The 21,279-nt window shown below is 40.4% G+C and overlaps 1 pseudogene; it reads right to left on the reverse strand.

The window, feature by feature from the left end:
• Positions 1–9,716: 9,716 nt before the first annotated feature.
• LOC102907700 (F-actin-capping protein subunit alpha-1 pseudogene) lies at positions 9,717–12,555 on the reverse strand (annotated as a pseudogene).
• Between the last annotated feature and the right edge of the window lie 8,724 nt (positions 12,556–21,279).

Below are 21,279 nucleotides of genomic sequence, written 5' to 3' on the forward strand. Positions count from 1 at the left end.
ACAATGAATGTGCTCATAGTCCATCCTTTGGATCATCCATGAGTACTGCCAGAAATGTTACCATTCCCAACACCCTTCTAGCTGTTTCCGGAATTCTACGGCCTTGCATGCTCTGTCAACATTCAGGCAAAATGCTTAGTCACCCCAGCATCTTAGGTGCTGCATAATCAATGTGCATGTACAGCGTGGCTATGTAAGCCCCTATATGCATGCACTGAGTTACCTTTAAAAAGCAGACTTTACTCATTTCTCTCTCTCTCTCTCCATCATGTTCCCTTTTCCAGACAGGTGTATCACACACCCTCCTATTTCCCTTCCCTCACCAATAAACTCCGGAAGAAGTTTTGTTGTATCTTGTGGTCCATTCTTGTTTCAGGTAAATGACAAGAACCACAATGATCATAAATATGAAGAGAGAAGTGGATAGGTGGGGGTCTCCATTTGAGAGAAGTACTTTTGTGGTTATAGTACTGATTCTTGTCATGTAACTCAGGTGATTTGAAAACATAGTTCATATTGGCCAGTATACCAGTGTAGAAAATAACCATGAGGTAGTGGGCTAGTTGTACAATCTCCGCCATTCAAGTCAGGACAATGCAAACAAAATGTGGGTCCCAGGATGCAGGGCTCCAGCTCTGTGGTGTCAGGCTACGGCAGAGGTTTAAGATTCACACATCAACTTGTGAAAGTCCCCTAGTGGGGACCTGACTTGCTTCATTTTCTAATCTTTTAAACACTTTTTTAGTAGATTTTTTTTATTGTAAATTGTATATATGTATGAGTGTGTGTCTCTGTGTGGATATGTGCATGTATGTACAGTGTCCACAGAGGGCAGAAGACTGCATCAGATTCCCCTGGAGCTGAATTAAAGGCAATCATGAGTAGCCAATGAACATGTACTGAGAACTGACCTCTGGTCCTCTGCAAGTGCTTGTAACTACTGGGCTTCTGCTTTATGGTTTTTATTATTGACCTTTCCTTCACATTAGTTACGACTGTTAATTTCTTGTTCTATTTATAAACTATACTTTATCATAAAAATGTACATAAAGAAAAAAATGTATATACAGATTATTGGAAGTATTAGACATGATCCGGGGGCTTGAATATTGAACTGTATGTTCTTAGTATTAAGGTGGCTAAGTGTATTCCTATGCCTAAGACTCATGGAGAACGTCGATGCCCCAATGGTATTGAGTGAGGTAAGTATTCAATCATTCAATGAGTAATGTCTTCCCTCCTCATGCCTCCCATCTCTTCTCTCCCTTCCCATCAAGTTAGGCTGGCTTCTCCCCCACGCCAAAGAGTATATATTCTCCTCACGTTTTCATTTTAGAAAGTTCAGTAAATAAAATCTGTAACCTGTATCATCACATAGTTAATCACAAGATCCTCCATTCTATGAGGTTTCTTCTCCATGTCTAAAAGGAAGGAAAGAGACCCAGAGTTCTGAAAAAATCAGAAAAGAAAAGCCTGGCATGTACATCCATTCACTCTTTTGGCATTAGAGGTCATCCACATTTCTGCACCTTCAGTAGGAAGTCAGAGGTGGGCTTGTAACTCCTGGTGGCAAAAAAACATCTGAGCAACAAAGCAATGAAACTATGCCCAGAGATACTGGAAATTTGGGTTCTAAGAATTTGCTGGGCTTTAGACATCTGAACAATATGTTTCTGCTGCCCCCGTGTGTGTCCATTTGGAATTGCAACAATCTCATGTCACTCTTGTGGAAGCATACAAATTAACAGGCTTGGAAAGTGTTCGGAGGCTTGGAATTCTCTACAAAATGCTATAAACCTGGATTGGAGTCGAGAATGCATCCCTTGAGAATTCCAGGTTTTGTTTCAGACAACACTGAACTAATCCAGGGACATATGGGTAGTGATACAAATGCAGTTTATTAAGAAAGGGAAATGTCGCCGGGCAGTGGTAGCACACACCTTTAATCCCAGCACTCAGGAGGCAGAGCCAGGTGAATCTCTGTGAGTTCTAGGCCAGCCTGGTCTACAGAGCGAAATCTAGGACAGGTACCAAAACTACACAGAGAAACCCTGTCTCGAAAAAACCAAAACCAAAACCAACCAACCAAACGAACAAATAAACAAACGAGAGAGAGAGAGAGAGAGAGAGAGAGAGAGAGAGAGAGAGAGAGAGAGAGAGAGAAATGTGCTCTTCAGAATAGAAGTGAGCTGAAGAGGTGGATAAAGACAGATGTTCAAGAGCCCTAGTCTGCTGAGTATCACTTGTATAGCATGTCTCTTCTTTCCCCAGTGCCAGGCTTTTCTTTAGCATGCTTTATTTCTTACCTGTAGCTCTGATGGCCACCTATCTGTAAGTCTAGCTTCTAGAAGGTGAAGACTAGATCCCCAAAGCAAGGAGATAACCATGTTGCATACTGGTCACCTCCTGTTTTGATTGAGAGATTCTGCCTCAATGAATAAGATGCAAAAGCAAGAATCTGGGAGGCAGAGGCAGATAGATCTCTGTGAGTTTGAGGCCAGCCTGATCTATGCAGCAAGTTTCAGAACAGCTAGGGCTGTTACACAGAAAAACCCTGTCCTGAAAAAAACAAAATCAATCAATCAATCAAAAAGCAAACCAAACCCAAAACTAAGTTATATGATTGACTTGATGGGATATTTATTTACAGATTAAAGAACACAAACATATATGCCCTCACATAGCATGAACACAATACAACACACACATGCACATGGCTCCACATAGCAAACATACATGCAAAAGCATAGCACAACACTCCCAAATGCCTACACACAATACACACACACACACACACACACACACACACACACACACACACACACACACCAAGTCCCACATCTCTCCAACCAGTAATTTGTAAAATGTATTTAAATGTCAAATTTTTCCTCACGTTGCATGTTTAGTTCCTATTTCTTGAACACTGTCCCATCTCTTTCCAAGAAAGGCATTCTTCTTGCCTAGATTTGCGTCTAATCTCCAGAGCTTTCTAACAGAGAGGTTCTCAGCCATCAACAGAGTGGTGTGGCACATGACCTGAGTTATGCCTCAGTACTCAATAAAGACAGTGGAGCATGTTGATTTGCTCATGGTTTTGGGGGGCCACAAGAGCCTTCAAACTCTTCTATGTGACTGTGGGTTTGGACTCTAGTGGACTCATTAGTGGCCACAAAACTGAAAACAATGGTTGCCCCTGCCCGAGAATCATTTAGTAGCCAGTAGTTGGGCCTCCCTTTGGTGCAGGCCCATTGCAGGGAGCCACAGCTGCTAAGAGGTCAGGACCGTATTGGACTTGTGATGCCCAAAGGATAGCATTTCACAGCCCTTCTGCCTGTCTTTTGGCTCTTACATTCTTTTGACTCCCTCTTCCACAATGATCCCTAAGGACTGAGTGTGTGTGTGTGTGCTATAAATGCTTATAATATTTATTTGAAGAAGTTTCTGCATATGAGAGAAAATATGCAATAATTTCTCTGTCTGAAATTTTGCTTAAATGACAGGATTTCATGTCTCTGTATTCCTGAGGCAGATTCTATCTTGTGCATATGCTTTTTACTAATACTCATGATTTTTACTAATTTTACTCATGATATTTACTAATTTTTACTCATGATTTTTACTAATGCTCATGATTACTCACATTAATACCGCATTTTGGCTACCATGAATGGTGCCACTGTACATGTGGGCATATAGGTATCTGCTTACCTGTTCCTTTAGGTATAGTATAGCTGGATATTACAGCAATTCTACTTGTAGTTTTACTGAGGAGCCTCCATATTACTTCTAAGTGGTTGTGCTAGTTTAATTCCCAGCAAAAACGGTGTCCTGGTGGAAGCTCCACTCAACCCCTGGCACCCATAGACCCAAAGAGTTTGGAATGTTCTGGTAGAAGCCCTACCTCCACTTTCCTCCCCCACTTCTGTCCCCAGACCCTGCCCCCTCAAACCGACTCCCTCAAAGCCCACCAAAAGCCAGCCCGTCCCTGGAGCTGCTCAAGACCATGCCTACAGGTTACTTAAGGCCTGGCAGCCATATTTACCATGTGACTCTTCCACTGTCTTTCCAAGGATCTCCCAAGATTGCTTTGCTCTGTTCATTAAACATTTATTAATTTATTATTTAATTTAATAATTATATTAATTTATTAATGGATTTATTAATTCATCTTGATTGTCTTATTACATTGGTGGCAGTAGATACCCAGCAACCAGGGATTTAAAACTTATCAGATGGCATCCTCTTTCCATGCCTTCCATGACAACTTCAGTTACTTTTTGTTTTCTTGGTGATGCCATTCTGTATCCATACAGTTTTGATTTGCATTTCTCTGGTGGCTAAAGACATTGAATACTTCTCATATACTTTTTCCCCCTCCATTCTCTTCCTCTTTTTATTCTTTTGTGAGAAAGGATACCATGTAGCTCAGACTGGCCTCAACTTCACTGTGTTGCTGGGAATGACCTTGAACTTCTCATTCTTCCCATTCTACCTTTGAGTGCTGGGATTACAGACATCACCCCTCCTGGTTTAATCTGGTGGTGGATAGTGAACCTCATAAATTCTAGGCAAGCGTTCTACTACCAAATGAGTTATATCCCAAGAACCCCATTTGTACTTCCTTTGGGAAGTATCTGATCTGCTTGGGTAATTTGCTACTTTATTACTTATATTTTATGATTTTATTTTAGTGTGTGTGTGTGTGTGTGTGTGTGTGTGTGTGTGTGCAGGTTGGGGCAAATTGTGAGCATTGCTTCTCTCTTTCCACTGAGTTCTGGGGATTAAATATGCTCCACCAAGGTTGGGGGCAGGTGTCTTTGCTCATTGAGCTACTTCACTGGATCCTTATTTGTTCATTTACTAATCTGACTTTAAGTTATAATTCATGCAGCTTATGATAGGTTCAGGATATAAACCAACCATGAATCAAGGGACATATAAGTTTTTTGTTTGTTTTCTTAAGATGATTTAAAAGCCTCTTGCTAACCTTTATTCATGAAAATAAACAACTCAGCCATTAGCAGTAAGTACATCCTCTATGGTGGTATACAGTCATCTACACATGAAAACTTTGGCATTTAAGGTGATACAGTTTTTGATTACTAACTAGGGTAAGGCTGTATCTTCAGCTTTACATTAATCATAATACTCCAGAGTTGCTGCGTTGATCTGGGGGTATGAGGCAGACCTATTACAATTGCCTTTCAAAGCTGTATAAACTCCTGTTTTGGATACTTGGTTTGAACACAACTGCTTGGTGTTATTTTACAAGCAAACAGTTATTTAAATAACTGTCAAGAGCATATTGTGATGGAGACTCAAAAAAAAAAAAAACCAAAAAACTGGTGGCAAAAGAAATAATTTTAGTAGTTTCTTTAAGAAATCATTTTAATAGTTTGAAATCTTTCACAAAAACTTGCTTGAAAAGGAGATAAGATCATTTGACAGAGGTGAAAGCAGTTCTCAGTAAGATCTGGCCACTAGCCCACAGACCAGCATGCATTCTAGCTCCAGATGTGGATCTTCAAGATATGTACTGTAAACTAATGCTCTGTAAAATAAAACTCTGTGTTTATGTTGGTGAAGTAGAAGAGATTGTGTACTCATGACAACTCCACTACAAATGCCTCCTCAATCCTAACTTTAAAGTACCTTGACTTCAGTTTTGTCCACCAAGAAAGTCCTTTTTCCAGGGTCACATATCTATACAAAAACCTCCACTCCCTCAGGAGCTTGAAAAAAGTTCCTGCTTGGAAAAAAAAAAAAAAAAAAAAAAAAAAAAAAAAAAAAGGAGTCATTCTTCTCTCAGGCAAGAGGAACTTCTGGCCCTTCATTAACGTATGACTGTGGTGTCCATTAACTTATCAATGCTAGTCTCTAGGGTCCCCCAGTGCCTGCCCATAAGTCCCACCCCAGCTATCAAGCCCCCTTCTCCCATTCCCATTTAACCCTGAAAAATTTTCCCGTCACCTTTCTCCTTGCTTTCCCGGGAGAAAACTGGAAAATAACTTGGCAGTTTGGATTAAATTTTTTTTAAGACAGTAGCTTTAACCAGTGTGTGATTAGTTTCTTTCTTATTTATAGTTGGTTTATCTAAAGCATTTCTTCCTTACTCCAAGCCTTCTATTAATACAATAAATGCACAGTGATAGCACACACACGAACAGGATCCTTTCAAACACTGCTCTATCATGCCCTGGGGTCTGCTTCTTGGCTCTTTGAGCTGCCAGTGTTACTCACTGACCCAACAAATACTTGCTTTTGTTTATGATGCACACAATCCGGATAGAAAGTAGTCACAAGACAGTAGGCTCTTAAAGGCACCTCTTTAATTGGAATCTTTAGGAGTATTTTATCTGACTGCATGAAAACATAAGACAGGGGCTTCTAAAGTGAACCTCTTTTATTCTCAGTGTGAAATAGTTTAGAGTGGATAATCAAATTCTTACAAAGAAGCACCTTTGGTGAACCAAGATTTGCACCAGTTCAGGCTGCTCATTCTCTGCATCAAATTGAAATCAGCTCGTCCATGAAAAAAGTTTCAAGATGTTCTTCATAAGGAGTGTAACAATCACATAATCAAGTGATGACTCATGTTACAGACATTCTAAAGCAACAGAAGCATGAGGTGCTTAGATGCACACTTATAATACCTGAAAATGTTAATAGAGTGAGAACATAGAAGAGTGTCTTGGTTCAACATGGATTATCACCACTGCTATTTTGGAAGCATAACAAGTCAATTTCTATATTGAGAAAGTATTCATGCACAACACTTTTTCTATTAAATGTACACATAGCTTCTATAAATATGCTACCATATGAAACACTGATTTTTACATGAAAGTGTCTTTTTTTCTGTTTATTTGTTTTCTTTATTTTAGTTTACATAGAAACCACCGTTTCCCTCCCTCCTCTAGCTTCTATTCACTCCCCCCACTTCCTTTCTACCCAACCATCCATTCCTCCTCCTTTTCCATTCAGATTGGGTAAGGTCTCCCCTGGGAATCCACAAAGCATAGCATATTAAGTTGCAGCAGGACCAAGCTCTCCGCCTCTCTATCAAGACTGAAAAAGCATCCCACCATAGGGAATAGGTTCAGGGACAGGTACTGCTCCCACTGCTAGTGGCCCTACAAAAGACCAAGCTACACAAGGGTCACCCAGATGCAGAGGGACTAGGCTGGTCCCATGCTGGCTCTCTAGCTGTCCATCCAGAATCTGTGAGATCCTACAAGCTCAGGTCACCTGTCTCTGTGGGTTTTCACATCATGATCTTGATGCCTCCTTACTCATATAATCCCTCCTCCCTTTCTTCAACTGGACTCTTGGAGCTCAGGCCAGTGCTTGGCTATAGATCTCTGCATCTGCTTCTATCAGTTACTGGATGAAGGTTCTATGATGACAATTAGGGTAGTCAGCAATTTGATTACAGGGGAAGGCCAATTCAGGAACCCTCTCCACTATTGCCAGGAGTCTTAGCTAGGGTCATCCTTGTGGTTTCCTGGGAGTTTCACTGGTACCAGGTTTCTCTCTAATCCGTTAAATGCCCCCTATATCAAGATATCTCTTTTTTACTCTCCCCTCTGTCCCACCCCCAACTTGACCATCCTGATCCAGCATGTTCCATTCTCAATCCTCTCCCGTCTACTCTCCCCACTCCTAGTTTATCCAGGACATCTCATCCATTCTCCTCTTCCAATGGAAACCCATGAGTCCCTCTTAGGGTCCTCCTTGTCACCTAGCTTCTCTGGGGTTGAGGATTGTACTCTGATTATCCTTTGCTTTACATCTAGTATCCACTTATGAGTGAGTACATGCTGTGTTTGTCTTTTGGGGTCTGGGTTATCTCACTCAGGATGATTTTTTCTAGTTCTATCATTTGCCTGCAAATGTCATGATATCATTGGTTCCCCCCCCCCCCGCCCGCCAGTAATACTCCATTCTGTATATATACCACATTTTCTTTATCCATTCTTTGGTTGAGGGACATCTAGGTTGTTTCCAGGTTCTGGCTATTACGAATAATGCTGCTATGAACATAGTTGAGCAAGTGTCCTTGTGGTGTGGTTTAGCATTCTTTGGGTATATGCCCAAGAGTGGTATTGCTGGGTCTTGAGGTAGATTAATTCCCAATTTTCTGAGAAATCGCCATACTGATTTCCAAAGTGGCTGTACAAGTTTGCACTCCCACCAGCAGTGGAGTGTTCCACTTATCCCATTTCCTCTCCAACATAGGCTGTCATTAGCATTTTTAATCTTGGCCATTCTGACAGGTGTAAGATGGCATCTCAGAGTCATTTTGGTTTGCATTTCCCTGATGACTAGGGATATTGAGCAATTCTTTAAATGTCTTTTGGCCATTTAAGATTCTTCTGTTGAGAATTCTGTGTTTAAATATGTACCCCACTTTTTAATGGGATTATTTGGTATTTTGATGTCTAGTTTCTTGAGTTCTTTATATATTTCGGATATCAGTCCTTTGTTAGATGTGGAGTTAGTGAAGATCTTTTCCCATTCTGTAGGCTGCCGTTTTGTTTTATTGACAGTATCCTTTGTCTTACAGAATCTTCTCAGTTTCAGGAGGTCCTATTTATTGTCAATCTCAGTGTCTGTGCTTCAAGTGTTATATTGTGATCTCCTGTGCCAGTGCATTCAAGACTACTTCCCACTTTCTCTTCTATCAGGTTCAGTGTAACTGTGTTTATGTTGAGGTCTTTGATCCATTTGGACTTGAGTTTTGTTCAGGGTGAAAGATTTGAATCAATTTGCAATCTTCTACATGTTGACATCCAGTTATGCCAGCATCATTTGTTGAAGATGCTTTCTTTTTTCCATTGTATATTTTTGGCGTCTTTGTCAAAAATCTGGTGTTCATAGGTGTGTGGATTTATGTCAGGGTCTTCAATTCAATTCCATTGATCCACGTGTCTGCTTTTATGATATTACCAAATCATTTTTATTACTATAGCTCTATAGTAGAACTTGAAGTCAGGGATGGCGATACCTCCAGAAGTAGTTTTGTTGTACAGGGTTGTTTTAGCTATCATGAGTTTTTTGTTTTTCATATGAAGTTGAGTATTGTTCGTTCCAGGTCTGTGAAGAATTGTGTTGGGATTTTGATGAAGATTGTATTGAATCTGTAGATTTCTTTTTCTAAGATTGCCATTTTTTGCTATGTTAATCTTACCGATCCATGAGCATGAGAGATCTCTCCATTTTCTAATCTCTCCCCCAATCTTCAAAGACTTAAAGTTCTTGTCAAACAGATCTTTCGTTTGTTTGTTTAGAGTTACCCCAAGATATTTTATGGTATTTGTGGCTATTGTAAAGGGTGTTGTTTCTCTGATTTCTTTCTCTGTCCATTTATCATATTTATATAGTATGGTTTTTTTTTTTTTTTTTAGTTAATCCAAATATAGCCACTTTTCTGAAGGTATTTATCAGCTGTGGGAGTTCCTTGGTTGAATTTTGGGTTTGCTTACATACACTATCATATCATCTGCAAATAGTGATACTTTGACTTCTTCCTTTTCAATTTCTATCCCGTTGATCTCCTTCATTTGCTGTATTGCTCTAGCTAGCACACTTCAAGTAGTATATAGAACAGATATAGAGAGAATGGACAGACTTGTCTTGTTTCTGATTTTAGTGGAATTTATGTTTGAGTGAAATGTTCTATGGATATCTGTTAGGTCCTCTTTTTTTTTTTGACAAATAATACAAACATATTTTATTTGAAATCAACAAAAATGCTCACACAGCTTTCATTTGCGAACAAACTCCTGCCTGACTGTATTACTAAGCAAAAACAACGCTGAAGCAAACACCCTTCTGTTCTGACTTGTATTTGGGGACAGGTAGGAAGACACTACTTGGTTTTTTAAAAAACTGACCTTCCCCTAAGGCCTGGTCATAGAAATGTAAACAATGTAAATGAATCCACCATTACCAGTTGTCATAGGTCATATCACATTACCTGTGTGCTCTGAGATCACACACATACCTGCCAACATACCTGGGAAGATAGCTATATCACAGTTACATATGAGTTGTAGGCAGGCAAGATGAGGGAGAAAGAGTAATTTGGAATGGGTTTTACATCTTGTTTAGAAAGAGCACTAGCATTCTCTAAAATATCAGGTTATGACAGAAAGACACTGCCTAGGAGTTCTCCTTTTCACCTTGATTATTCCAGCTTTGTGAGTGATGTAGCTGTTTGGTTTTTCTGCTTATACAACAATCTTGCCAGAGAGCAGTGAAACACAGATACCTATTATTCCTTCAACACCCGTGTTTTTCAAGTTTTATACTCTACTACATCCACAGCATGTCGTCACCAGTTCTTGAATATTAAACAGAAATACAAATGGGCAAACTCTTCTCAAAATGCTGACATCTGTTGAGGCACTCCTGCAGGGCAGCACCGGCAGGAGAGTGGGCCGAGGAGAGACAGAACAACACTCGGTGCAGCCGGACTTGGTCAGACTGGATGGATCAAGACAACCAGGATCTGATCCTGTGTTTTAGCTTTTCCACACATTTAAATACAATAGAACTTTGGGGGGAAAGTCTCCAAATGACAGTTCTCAAAACAAAGCTTCAGGGCTAGCTACATCGAAATTCCCTTGCCAAATAGTAAAGCACCTGTGACCTTTACAGTAAGAATGAGTTCTATTGACAGACAACAGAATTTAGGGCTAGGGTCTAGAGAGGAAGGATACGTAATAGGCATAAGTTCTATTTAGTGAGAGACAAAGTCCAGCATTAGGGCATAAACAATGCTCAGAAAGTTGTGGGCGGAGGGGGTAAATTCAGTTGGAGGCTGGCTCCTAATAGAACAGCAACGGATCACCAGGTTGTTTGATCCTGTCATTCCAGCATTCCAGGTGACCAGTCATCATTCATTTCCTTCATTTGAAGAAAACAGGCCCATGTGATTGACAACCTTGGTTTACCCCAATGCTTTTTCTAAGTTGCACATCCTGCAGACATTTATGGCTACAATGGAAATATATGGGAGGAGACGAGAGAATGGAAATAAATGTTCATGTGCAGGGGATGTGGTTCAAGTCTTTGGATTTAAAAACAAGTTCCCAGAGAAGCTGCTGCCATGGAATTTTCAGGCAACTTCCTTTGCCTTCCAACATGGACCCAAAAAGCCTCAATCCAAATGTATGAAAACTGCAATTGTCAGATGCTATTAACGATCAAAGCAGTCAGAGAAGGAGTGTGTCATCCACTTAGCTACAGTTTGTAGCATGGCCACTTTAGCAATTGGTGGATTGGTAAAAGCCACTGAAGTACTGGAAATGGTTTAAAGCATGGAGTAAAAAGTACTGAACAAATACTCTGTAAAAACCAGTCATAGGACATCATGGCTACGAAATTTTCTCAACAGTAAAATGACTTCAGGATAGATCTCTTTGACATTAAATGCAGCAGAATTAAAAAAAAAAAGATTTACAAGTAGATATAGTGATAACAGAAAATTACAAGGCAGAGAACACACACACACAAAAGAATCAAGACAGTGCTGTAGGTTCAACAGTATTCCATGAGGCTAGAAGATCTATTAACTTTGTTAACTAGCAAAATATCACTCTTGTTTGTTTATAAATCACTTATTTGTCACTGACCCCACCACGTTGAATCCTTCTCTTTCCTTGTACTGGAGACTCCTACAGTTGGCCCTTAAGCATTCTGCATTTCTTTGCCAATCTTGTAACTGAGTATCTTGTTCCAGTCGTTTTTGGTGCGGGTAACTGGAAGCTGCCGGCTCAAGGCCTTGAACGTGGTGTCTGACATTGCTTGGTAGTTTTCACTTATTGCTGTCTGATACTCATTTTCTGCACTCTCTATGATTTTAATAAACTCCTTGGCAGTGTGGACTTCATTAGAAACAGTTACTGAATCCTGCACATCTTTATGACTGACCAACTGAACATTGCCATCTTCATAATAATGAACCTGAATCTTGAGCACTCCAACCACCTGGGCCGTCGGTGGTGGGATTGTGAACTTCCACTCTGATCTCCAACGACCATTCCAGAAGTTTTTGGGATGAAACTGGTGGCTTTCAATACATGCAATAATGGTCTGTTGCCCATCTATAGTCTTAGCGTAAATAGTACAGAAGCCGTTGGAATAATGGTCTTTCACATAGGCCCTGAAAGCACTGTCACAGGATTCTCTCCAAGACTTCAAGCCTCTGTCCACATCTTCTGGCTGGGGGTCACTTGCTTCTTTCCATAAATGATCAAACTTAAAGGAAATTTTGTTTCTTGGATCTAAAAATCCGCTGTTACCGAGGTCACCGTGCTCTGTAATTAAGACCTGGTCATCATAGCCTTCTATCTTCACAGGTGTGAACTGATACATGTTATACTGGGCAAATGCATGTGCTGCCCCTTCCCTGAGGAGATTGTCATTATTAAGTAGTAGTTGGACATCATTGAATACTTCATTAAACTCCCCAGGGCGTGCATGGGTGATGAATTTAGCAGCTATGCGTACTGTTAGGTCCTCTTGGTTCATAACATCTGCTAGCTCCATTATTTCTCTGTTTAGTTTTTGTCTGGATCATCTGTCCAGTGGTAACAGTGGTGTATTGAAGTCTTCCGCTGTTAATGTGTGAGATTCATATATGATTTAAGCCTTATTAATGTTTATTTTACACATGTGAGTACCCTTGCATTTGGAGCATAGATGTTAAAAAATGAAATGTCATTTTGGTGGACTTTTTCTTTGATGAGTATGAAATATCTTTTTCCATTTCTTTTAATTAGAAATCTATTTTGTTAGATATTAGAATAGCTACACCAGCTTGCTTCTTGGGTCCATTTGCTTAGAAAATATTTTTCTAACCCTTTACTTTGAAGTAATGTTTATCTTTGATATTGAGGTGTGCTTATTGTATGCAGCAGAAAGATGGATCCTGTTTTCATATGCATTCTGTTATCATATATCTTTTTATTAGGGAATTGAGTCCATTGATATTGAGAGATATTAATGACCAATAATTGTTAATTTCTGTTATTTTTTATTTGTGTTGGTGGTAGTGTGTGTGTGTGTGTGTGTGTGTGTGTGTGTGTGTGTGTGTGTGTGTTTCCCTTTGAGTTTTGCTGGTGTGAGATTATTTATGTCTGTGCTTTTGTGGGTGTAGTTAGGCATCTTGTATTGGAGTTTTTCTTCTAGTACCTTCTGTAGAGCTAGATTTATGGATAGATATTGCTTAAATTTGAGTTTGTCATGAAATATCTTATTTTCTCCATCTATGGTGATTAACAGTTTTTACTGGGTATGGTAGTCTGTAATGGCATCTGTGATCTTTTAGAGCTTGCAAGACATCAGTCCAGGATGTTCTACATTTTATTGTCTCCATTTAGAAGTCTAGTGTGATTCTAATAGGTCTGCCTTTATATGCTACTTGGCCCCTTGCCACTTTTAATTTTCTTTCCTTGTTCTGTGTGGTTAGTTGCTGTGGATATCACTCTATATAAATAAAACACTGATGACCAGTGACCAGGCAGGAAGTATAGGTGGGACAAGGAGAGAGGAGAATTGGGGAAACAGGAAGAAGGAGGAGAGACACTGCAGCCACCACGAGGACAAGCAACATGTAAAGACACCAGTAAGCCACCAGCCACGTGGCAAGGTATAGATTTATAAAAATGGGTTAATTTAAGATATAAGAACAGTTAGCAAGAAGCCTGCCATGGCCATACAGTTTATAAGTAATATAAGCATCTGAGTGATTATTTTATACGTGGATTGTGGGACTGCGGGGCTTGGTGTAACCTGGAGAGAAGTCCTCCAGCAACAGTTAGTGTTTTGATTATTATGTGGTCCAACCCGGACCCCATCCCTGGGCACCAACCACTCCGGGAAGACCTGCCCAACTTTGCACCAGGGTCTGGCCACTGGGCAGCTCCCCTTCTAGCCCCACCGGGAGGGATCCCCTTTTCCAAGCCCCCCGGCAGCCCCTGCAATCTCCGCGCCATGCCCCCACGCCCATCTGCCCGAGACCCCAGCCACTTCCTGAGACTTAGAGACCGGCTCCCAGCTCCCAGCCTGCCCCCGACTTCCCTTCTGGTCCAGAGGTGAGTACCCAGGTCCAAACCGGACCCCATCCCTGGGCACCAGCCACTCGGGAAGACCTGCCCAACTTGGCACCAGGTTCTGGCCACCGGGCAGCTCCCCTTCTAGCTCCACCGGGAGGGATCCCCTTTTCCAAGCCCCCCAGCAGCCCCTGCAATCTCCGTGCCCTGCCCCCACGCCCATCTACCTGAGACCCCAGCCACTTCCTGAGACTTAGAGACCGGCCCCCAGCTCCCAGCCTGTCCCAGACTGCCATTCTGGACCAGAGCCTGCCCCCAACTTCCCTTCTGGACCAGAGAGTTGGACAAGAGAACTCCCTTTTGGACAAGAGAGAGAGTCTTCCTGAATCTGTCAGCTCTTTCTGAAACAAGTACACTGATAAGACCAAGAAGGAACCACAAGGAGATGGGCAGACGTCAAGGCAGAAGTACATACAACAAAATGAAGAGCAATACAGCATCACCAGAACCTAGTCCGCCTCCAACATCTAGACCTGAACACCAAAAATTGGAAGAAGCAGAAGAAAGTAGCCTTATGAGTAACTTCATGAAGAAGGTAGAGGCTTGTGTAGAGGAAAAGACAAGAAAATTGGAAGAACGCTGTAAACAACTAGAGGAAAGGGCAAACAAATTAGAAGAAAACAATAAAGTCCTGGAAGAAAACAATAAAGCACTGAAAGAAAATCATGAAAAAGCAATGAAACAAACAAAGGAAACAGTCCAAGAACTGAAAAGGGAAATTGAAAAAATAAAGAAGACACAAACAGAGGGAATGCTGGAAATAGAAAACCTGAGTAAAAGATCAGGAACTTCGGATGCAAGTATAACCAACAGAATGCAAGAGGTGGAAGAGAGGATCTTTGGCATTGAAGATACAGTAGAAGAAATAGTTTCATCAGTTGAAGGAAACACTAAAGCCAACAAAGTCATGAACCAAAATGTCCAAGAAATCTGGGACACCATGAAAAGACCAAACCTACGAATTATAGGGATAGAAGAAGGTGAAGAATACCAACTCAAAGGAACAGAAAATATATTCAACAAAATTATAGAAGAAAACTTTCCCAACTTAAAGAAGGAAATGCCTATGAAGATACAAGAAGCCTATAGAACACCAAACAGACTAGACCCCCCAAAAAAGTCCCCTCGACACATAATAATTAAACAACTAAATGTACAGAATAAAGAAAGAATATTAAGAGCAGCCAAGGAAAAAGGCCAAGTGACCTATAAAGGTAAGCCCATCAGAATAACACCCGATTTCTCAATGGATACTTTGAAAGCCAGAAGGACCTGGTCAGATGTAATGCAGACACTAAGAGACCATGGATGTCAGCCCAGACTAATATACCCAGCAAAACTTTCAATCATCATAGACGGAAGGAACAAGACATTCGAAGACAAAACCAGATTTAAACAATACCTATCCACAAACCCAGCCCTACAGAAAGCACTAGAAGGAAAATTCCAACCGAAGGAAGTCAGATACACACTCAAAAACACAGGCAATAGATAAAGCCACAACAGCAAACCCCAAAGAAGGGAAGTACACACACACTACCACCAAAAATAACAGGGATGAACAATCACTGGTCATTAATATCCCTTAATATCAACGGACTTAATTCACCTATAAAAAGACATAGACTTACAGAATGGATACGAAAGCAGAACCCAACTTTCTGCTGCATACAAGAAACACATCTCAAATTCAAAGACAGACACTACCTAAGAATAAAAGGCTGGGAAAAGACTTTCCAATCAAATGGTCTTAAGAAACAAGCAGGGGTAGCCATCTTGATATCCAAGAAAATAGACTTCAAACTAAAATCAATCAAAAGAGATAAAGAAGGACATTACATACTCATCACAGGAAAGATCCACCAAGATGAAGTTTCAATTCTGAACATTTATGCCCCAAACACAAGGGCACCCACATATGTAAAAGAAACATTACTAAAGCTTAAACCACATATAAAACCCCACACATTAATAGTGGGAGATCTCAACACCCCACTTTCACCACTGGACAGATCTCCCAAATCGAAACTTAACAGAGAAATAAAGGACTTAACTGATGTCATGACCCAATTGGACCTAATAGATATCTACAGAACATTCCATCCTAACAAGAAAGAATATACATTCTTCTCAGCACCCCATGGAACTTTCTCTAAAATGGACCACATACTTGGCCACAAAGCAAATCTCAACAGATACAAAACAATTAGAATAACCTCCTGTGTTCTATCAGACCACCATGGTTTAAAGTTAGATTTCAACAACAACAAAAACTACAGAAAACCTACAATCTCATGGAAACTGAATAATGCTCAACTGAATCACCAATGGGTTAAGGAAGAAATAAAGAAAGAAATTAAAGACTTCCTAGAGATCAATGAAAATGAAGACACCACATACCCAAACTTATGGGACACTATGAAAGCAGTGCTAAGAGGGAAATTCATAGCACTAAATGCCCACATAAATAAGTTGGAGAAATCTCACACTAGTGACTTAACAGCACACCTGAAAGCTCTAGAACGAGAAGAAGCAAAGTCTCCCAGGAAGAATAGACGCCAGGAAGTTATCAAAGTGAGAGGTGAAATTAATAAATTAGAAACTAAGAGAATAATACAAAAAATTAATGAAACAGAGAGTTGGTTCTTTGAGAAAATCAACAAGATAGACAAGCCCTTATCCAAACTAACCAAAAGACAGAGAGAGAGAATCCAAATCAACAAAATCAGAAACGAAAAGGGAGACATAACAACAGACATCAGGAAATCCAGATAATTATAAGGTCATATTTCAAAAACCTCTACTCCACAAAACTGGAAAACCTAAAAGAAATGGACATTTTTCTGGATAGATACCACATACCTAAGTTAAATCAAGACCAGATAAACTATTTAAATAGTCCAATAACCCCTAAGGAAATAGAAACAGTCATTAAAGGTCTCCCAACCAAAAAAAGCCCAGGACCAGATGGTTTCAGCGCAGAATTCTACCAGATCTTCAAAGAAGAGTTAATACCAATACTCTCTAAATTGTTCCACATAATAGAAACAGAAGGAACATTACCAAACTCCTTCTATGAGGCTACAATTACCCTGAATCCTAAACCAAACAAGGATGCAACAAAGAAAGAGAACTACAGCCCGATCTCCCTCATGAACATTGATGCAAAAATACTCAATAAAATACTGGCAAACAGACTCCAAGAACACATCAGAACAATTATTCACCATGATCAAGTAGGCTTCATCCCAGGGATGCAAGGGTGGTTCAACATATGAATGTCCATCAATGTAATACACCATATAAACAAACTCAAAGAAAAAAACCACATGATCATCTCACTAGATGCAGAAAAAGCATTTGACAAAATCCAACACCCCTTCATGATAAAAGTCTTGGAGCGATCAGGAATACAGGGAACATACCTAAACATAATAAAGGCAATATATAGCAAACCAACAGCCAACATCAAATTAATTGGAGAGAAACTCAAAGCAATTCCACTAAAATCAGGAACGAGGCAAGGCTGTCCACTCTCCCCATACTTATTCAATATAGTACTTGAAGTTCTAGCCAGAGCAATAAGACAACATAAGGAGATTAAGGGGATACAAATTGGAAAGGAAGAAGTCAAGCTTTCCCTATTTGTAGATGACATGATAGTATACTTGAGTGACCCCAAAGATTCCACCCAGGAATTGATAAAGCTTACAAACACCTTCAGCAACATAGCAGGATACAAGATCAACTCAAAAAAATCAGTAGCCCTCCTATATACAATGGACAAAGAAGCTGAGAAGACAATAATAGATACATCACCCTTTACAATAGCCAAAAATGACATAAAATACCTTGGGGTAACAATAACCAAGCAAGTGAAGGACCTATATGACAAGAACTTTAAGTCCCTGAAAAAAGAAATTGAAGAAGATGTCAGAAAATAGAAAGATCTCCCATGCTCATGGATAGGCAGAGTTAACATAGTAAAAATGGCAATCTTACCAAAAGCAATCTACAGATTCAATGCAATCCCCATCAGAATACCAACACAATTCTTCACAGACCTGGAAAGAATAATACTCAACTTCATATGGAAAAACAAAAAACCCAGGATAGCTAAAAGAAACCTGTACAATAAAACAACTTCTGGAGGCATCACAATTCCTGACTTCAAGCTCTACTATAGAGCTACAGTAATAAAAACAGCTTGGTATTGGCATAAAAACCGACATGTGGACCAATGGAATTGAATTGAAGACCCTGACATTAACCCATACACCTATGGACATATAATTTTTGACAAAGAAGCCAAAAGTGTACAATGGAAAAAAGAAAGCATCTTTAACAAATGGTGCTGGCATAACTGGATATCAACGTGTAGAAGGCTGCAAATAGATCCATATCTGTCACCGTGCACAAAACTTAAGGCCAAGTGGATCAAAAACCTCAACATAAATCCAGCTACTCTGATCCTGCTAGAAGAGAAAGTAGGAAGTAGTCTTGAACACATTGGCATAGGAGATCACTTCCTAAATATAACACCAGTAGCGCAGACACTGAGACAAATAATCAATCAATAGGACCTCTTGAAACTGAGAAGCTTTTGTAGAGCAAAGGATACGGTCAACAAGGCAAAGCGACAGCCTACAGAATGGGAAAAGATCTTCACCAACCCCACAGGTGACAGAGGACTGATATCCAGAATATATAAGGAACTCAAGAAATTAGACATCAAAATGACCAACAGTCCAATTGAGAAATGGGCTTTAGAACTAAACAGAATTCTCAACAGAGGAAACCCAAATGGCTGAAAGACATTTAAGGAATTGCTCAACATCCCTAATCATCAGGGAAATGCAAATCAAAACAACTCTGAGATACCACCTTACGCCTGCCAGAGTGGCTAAGATCAAAAACACTGAAGACACTTTATGCTGGAGAGGTTGTGGAACTAGGGGAACTCTCTTCCACTGCTGGTGGGAATGCAAGCTTGTACAACCACTTTGGAAATCAATATGGCGCTTTCTTAAAAAATTGGGAATCAATCTCCCCCAAGATCCAGCTATACCACTTTTGGGCATATACCCAAGAAATGCTCAATCATACCACAAGAGCACTTGCTCAGATATGTTCATATCAGCATTGTTTGTAATAGCCAAAACCTGGAAACAACCTAGATGCCCTTCAACTGAAGAATGGATAAATAAATTGTGGCACATATACACAATGGAATACTACTCAGCAGAGAAAAACAATGACATCATACGGTTTGCAGACAAATGGATCGATCTAGAAAAAATCATCCTGAGTGAGGTGACCCAGACTCAGAAAGACAAATATGGTATGTACTCACTCATAGGAAGATGCTAGATGTGGAACAAGGATGACTGGACTGCTGCTCACATCACCAGTGAGGCTACCTGGAAAACGAGACCCCAAAAAAGACACGGAGAAATGGATGAGATCTACATGAACAGCCTGGTCATGAGTGGGAACAATGAAGGGCAACGGTCGAGGGAAAGAGAGTGGGAGATCCTAACTGGATCAAGAAAAGAGAGGGAGAACAAGGAATAGGAGACCATGGTAAATGAAGACCACATGAGAAGGGGAGGAAGCAGAGAGCTAGGGAGGCCCACGGAGATCCACAAAGATACCCCCACAAAAGACTGCTGGCAATGGTCGCGAGAAGGCAGGAACTGACCTACTCTGGTGATGGGATGGCCAGACACCCTGTTAGTTGTGCCATAAACCCCATCCAAGGAAGGTCTGAGGAATCTGGATGCAGATATCCACGGCTGAGCCTCTGGTGGAGCACTGGGAGTCTAATTAGTGAGAAAGAAGAGGGTTTATATGAGCGAGAATTGTTGAAGCCAAGGTTGGATAAAGCACAGGGACAAATAACCAAATGAATGGAAGCACAGGATCTATGAACCAAAGGCTGAGGTGCCCCCAACTGGATCAGGCCCCCTGAACGGGTGAGACAGTCATTTGGCTTGATCTGTTTGGGAGGCAGCTGTGTGTTGTTGCCGGGTCCTGGGCTAGTTGCATGAGTTGGCTGTTTGAATCCTGGGACCTATGCAGGGACGCTTGGCTCGGTCTGGGAGGGGGGGACTGGATCTGGCTGGACTGAGTCTACCAGGTCGATACCGGTCCTTGGGGGAGACCTTGATCTGGAGGAGGTGGGAATGGGGGGGGGTGTGGAGAGTGGGAGGGGGGCGAGAGTGGGAGAACAGGGGAATCTGTGGCTATTATGTTGAACTAAATGATGTTGTAAAATAAATTTACTTAAAGAAATGTTCTTGGGATTTTTGAGCTGGGATTTTTCTCCTTCTACTATTATTCATAGGTTTGTTTTATTTCATAGTGTCCCAGATTTCCTGGATGTTTTGTGTTAGGAATTTTTTAGATTTAACATTTTCTTTGACTGATGAATCTATTTCCTCTATTGTGTCTTCAATGCTTGAGAGTCTTATTTCTCTTGTATTCTGTTGGTGATACTTGCATCTGTAGTTCTTGTTCCCTTACCTAGATTTTCCATTTCCAGAATTCTCTCAGTTTTTGTTTTCTTTGTTGCTTCTATTTCTGTTTTCAGGTCTTGAACTGATTACTTCTCCTGTTTGTCTGTTTTAGCCTTACTCTTACTTTGATGTTGAGGTGTGTTTTTTTCTATGCACCAGAAGGATGGATCTTGTTTTTGAAGTCTATGTCTTTTTTATTGGGGAATTAAGTCCATTGAAATTGAAAGATAGCAAGGAGCAATGATTGTTAATTCCTATTATTTTGTTGTAGTTGTTATTGGTGGTTGTATGTATGTGGGTGTGTTCCTTTGTTGGGTTATTCTGATGTGAGATTATTTATTGCCTGTGTTTTTGTGGGTGTAGTTAACCTACTTGAGTTGGAGTTTTCCTTCCAGTACTTTCTGTAGGGTTGGGTCTGTAGATACTGTTGAAATTTGGCTTTATCATGGAATATCTTGTTTTTCTCCATCTATGGTAGTTGTAAATTTTGCTGGGTGTAGCATTCTGGGATGGCAGCTATGGTCTCTTACAGTCTTCAGCAAGTCTGTCCAGGGTGTAATTCTAATAGTTCTACCTTTATATATTATTTCGTCTTTTTCTCTTTCAGGTTTTAATATTCTTTATTTGTTCTGTGTTTTTAG

This window comes from Peromyscus maniculatus, chromosome 7 (genome assembly GCF_049852395.1).
Source record: "Peromyscus maniculatus bairdii isolate BWxNUB_F1_BW_parent chromosome 7, HU_Pman_BW_mat_3.1, whole genome shotgun sequence".
Taxonomy (NCBI): Eukaryota; Metazoa; Chordata; class Mammalia; order Rodentia; family Cricetidae; genus Peromyscus; species Peromyscus maniculatus.